Below are 4,624 nucleotides of genomic sequence, written 5' to 3'. Positions count from 1 at the left end.
TGTTCCCTGTCTAACAATAAAAGGTTTGAGAAAGAGGGCAAGAGGCTGAGATGACAACAGAAGAAACTAAAGCTTAGACTGAAAAAGGCTCTAGAATGCAGGTGTGTAGGACAGACTGTGCCATCTCAGCGCTTAGAGAGGGGAGACTGCTAGTAGCCTACTCAGCATCCAATCTTTCATGCTTCCTTACTAACTGAACCTTAAATTATTAAGGGTGGCAGTGGTCCCAGCTGAAAAACTGAACAGAGTCCTCCCTTATCCGGAGTCTCGATTTCCATGGTTTCAATTACCCACGGTCAACCATGATCCAAAAATGTTAAATGGAAAATTTCAGAAAGCAGCAATGCGTAAGTTTTAAATTGCTGCCATTCTGAATAGGATGCTGAAATCTCTTGCTGTCCTACTGTCTCCTGCGGGGACATGAATCACTCCTTTGTCCTGTGTTTCCACACTGTATATACTACTCACCCATTCATCACTTAGCAGCCATCTCGGTTATCAGAAGACCGTCACAGTGGTGATATCACAGTGCTTGCACGCAAGTAACCTTCATTTTACTTAATAATGGCCCCAACATGCAAGAGAAGTGATGCCGGCATATTGCTATCATGGTTCTACTTTATTGTTAGCTATTGTTAATCTCTTACTATGCCTAATTTATAAATTAAACTTTATCATAGGTATGTGTGTATAGGAAAATGAGTTGATATAGGGTTCAGTACTTTCTGTGGTTTTAGGCATCCACTGGGGGTCTCGAAATGTATCCCTGTGGATAAAGGGACACTGTAGGTCTTGGAGTCCACTGTAGATAGGAGTAGCAATACAATGTAGATAGAAGTATTCAGGACAGCTTTGAAGTGGCTGGCTTAGCTGAGAGGTCTCCCTTTTTACTTTTGTCTCGTCTTCATTCCTGCTGCCTGGAGCCTGACGTGGCATCTAGGGTTTGCGAATCTTGCTACCAGGAAGCAGTTCCAAGGATAGAAGCCATGAGTTTGGGATGGCAGACAGTCAGAAGGAACTTGAGTCTTTAATGAGATGTAGCCATCCCATCAGCCCTGGATTGCCTATTTTGACCTTTGTCCACATAAGAGAAAAATAAACTTTCAGTTTCTTTAAGCTGCTCTTAAATAGATTTTCTGTTTTTGTTTGTTTGTTTTTAAAACGGAGTCACACTCTGTTGCCCAGGCTGGAGTACAGCAGTGCGATCCTGGCTCACTGCAACCCTCACCTCGTGGGCTCAAGTGATTCTCTTGCCCCACCCTCCCAAGTAGCTGGGATTACAGGTGTCTACCACCATGCCTGGCTACTTTCTTTTGTGTGTGTGTGTGTGTGTATATATATGTATATATATATATGTATGTGTATATATATGTATATATATATATGTATATATATATATATTTTTTTTTTTAGTAGAGATGGGGTTTCACCATATTGGCCAGGCTGGTCTCGAACTCCTGACCTCAAGTGATCCACCCACCATGGTCTCCCAAAGTGCTGGGATTACAGACAGAGCCTCCGCGCCCAGCCAGATTTTCTGATTTCCGAAGCCAAACTGAATCCTAACTAATACAAGAGAAATATTAAGAGAGTACCTCCATATGTTAGGTATTTTATACATATTACTTCTTTTTATCTTCATGAAGTGCTACCAAAGTTGGCCAGGTTACACCTTGCTAGCTATGTGTCATTAGGTAAGTTACTTCACCTTTCTGTGCCTCAACTTCCCCATCTGTAAAATGAAGACAATATAGCATTTCCTCTAGAGCTGTGAAGATTGGACAAATTCATGTAGGTAAAGCATTTAGAATTGTGTTTGGCATATAGTAAGTGCTCAGTGTTAGCCATTATTGTATTTGCAATAACAGTCATATTCAGAGGCCTGTTATAGCTCAAAAAGCTTTAGTAATTTAAGTGGTGACACATAAGTGGTAGGGCTAAGATTCAAACTCAGAGCTGTCTGACTTTTAAAGCTGTGCATTTCGCCATTGTACCTGGGAAGGACCCAATGTGGGTCAGCTGCAGGGTGGAGGGACTACAGCTGGGATGGGTAAAGGAAATCCTGTCTTTTGCCCTTGTGAGTCTTCCCAATGGAGATGCTGAGGTCCATTTCGCCCTCTCGTGGCCATAGGACTCACTGTGAGCTCCTGGCAATCAGTGAGGGAAGCCAGAGGGGAGGACTCAAGTCAGCAAAGGGTTTGGCTTGGCCCGTCTATGGAAGAAAGATGGGGGATTCAGATAGAAAGGAGACAGCTAGCAAGGTCAAAGGAACCATGCTTAGCTTAATGCTCAGCATCCTAATTGCAAATCAATTCCCAGGGCTACAAATATCAGCCTCCCATAAAAGTGAAACCTAGAAAACTCCAGGCAATTGATAAGACTTTTAAAAACATGGTATGAGGCTCTCAAGAGAAGAAATGGGAGATAGCAGTCCCCTGCCAAGGACCTTGTATAATCAATCCATTTGAGCCATCAAAAGGCAGAATTGTATATGGTTATGAGCGTGATTCTACAGTCAGACTGTCCGGGTGTGAACCCTGCTACTTACTCTATGACCTTGGGCAAGTTACTTAACGAATCTGCACTTTGGTTTCCTCACTTAAAATGGTGATGATAATACTTCGCAAAGTCATTATGTTTTTGTTTTTGTTTTTTTGAGATGGGGTCTTGCTCTGTTACCCAGGCTGGAATGCACTGGTGCCATCTTGGCTCACTGCAACTTCCGCCTCCTGAGTTCAAGCGATTCTCCTACCTCAGCCTCCTGAGAGGTCATTATGAAAATCACATGAGGTAACATTTGTAAATTAATTAAAACAGTAACAGTAAGTGCTTAAGTGTTTTAAAATAAATAAATATATGCAAAAGAATTATACATTTACAATCATAATTTATAAATAACATATAAGTGAAACACTCATTGTGTGGTTTAGCTCCATAAGAATTCATGATTGGAAAAAATTATAGAAAAAAAGAAATCAAGAAGGGTTTCACTGACGTAGTGAAACTGAACAATTGGTAGGATTCGAGTAGCCACAGAAGTGTGGCCCAGATCTGGGGATTAATAGGCAGAAGGATGGAGGCAGCAACTGGCATGGCTGCAGACACATGAGGTGGAGAGTGAGAGGGAAGCCAGACAGTAGGACTGGAATCGGAGAATAGTGAGACTGAGGTGGACACCTGATTATGTAAGACTTTGAAAGCTAAATTTGCTGTGATAGGTGATGCGGAATTTTTGAGATTTTTCAGAGGGAAATGACGTGATGAAAGGGAAGTTTTGGCTGGTCACAGTGACTCACGCTTGTAATCCCAGTACGTTGGAAGGTCAAAGCAAAGGGATTGCTTGAGTTTAGGAGCTCAACACCAACTTGGGCAACATGGCAATACCCCATCTCTACAAAAAATACGAAAATTAGCCAGGCGCGGTGGCACACACCTGTAATCCCCGCTACTTGGGAGGTTGAGGTAGGAGAATGGCTTGAACCCATGAGGCGGACATTACAGTGAGCTGAGACTATACCACGGCACTCCAGCCTGGGCAACAAAGCAAGACTCCGTTTCAAAAAAAAAAAAAGAAAGCTTTTAGTTTTATACACTGAAAACTCTGGATGAAGGATATTTTAAATTTCAATCAACAGCCCTTAATCACAGCTTAGATGTAGAGGACCTGGGAGAGGAAGTCATCAAAAGGAACCTCAAGGTTTCTTGGGGATAATAGTAGTGTCCTCACCAGGCTTCTCCAGCAGGGATCCTCCCAGTGATAGGTCCTTCCTGGTAAGTTTAGGAAGCCAAAGTTTCAGAATCAAGAATTCATTCATGTTTACTACTTATTTATTTATTTTTAGGGACAAGGTCTCTCCATGTTGCCCAGTGTGGAGTGCAGTAGCTATTCACAGGCATGCTAATAGCTCACTACAGCTTGGAACACCGGGGTTCAAGGGACGCTCCTGCCTCCACTTCCTAAGTAGCTGGCACTACATGAGTTTGCCATCATGCCTGCAGGCTTTAATGAATGGTTTAGGAATAGTTTCAGGCCGGGTGGTGGCTCAGGTCTGTAATCCCAGGATTTTGGGAGGCTGAGGCAGGTGTATTACCTGAGATCAGGAGTCCAAGACCGGCCTGGCCAACATGGTGAAACCCCATCTCTACTAAAAATACAAAAAGTAGCCAAGCATGTTGATGCATGTCGGTAATCCCGGCTACTCTGATGGCTGAGGCAGGAGAATCCCTTGAACCCCGGAGGTGGAGGCTGCAGTGAGCTGAGGTGATGCCACTGCACTCCAGCCTGGGCGACAGAGCGAGACTCTGTCTCAAAAAAAAAAAAAAAGAATAGTCTCAGATTTACAGAAAAGTTGCACAGATAGTCCAGAGGGTTCTCATATACCCAGCACCCAGTTTCTCCTATTATTTTTTTGTTTTTGGTTTTGATTTTGAGAAGCAGTTTTGCTGTTGTTACCTGGGCATGGCGAAATCCTGTCTCTACTAAAAATACAAAAAATTACCTGGGCTTGGTGGCGCGTGCCTGTTATCCCAGCTACTCAGGAGGCTGAGGCAGGAGAATTGCCTGAACCCAGGAGGCGGAGGTTGTGGTGAGCCGAGATCGCGCCATTGCACTCCAGCCTGGGTA

The sequence above is a fragment of the Cebus imitator genome, unplaced genomic scaffold (assembly GCF_001604975.1).
Source record: "Cebus imitator isolate Cc_AM_T3 unplaced genomic scaffold, Cebus_imitator-1.0 Scaffold188, whole genome shotgun sequence".
NCBI classification, from domain to species: Eukaryota; Metazoa; Chordata; class Mammalia; order Primates; family Cebidae; genus Cebus; species Cebus imitator.
Note: the sequence above shows the minus strand (reverse complement) of the source record.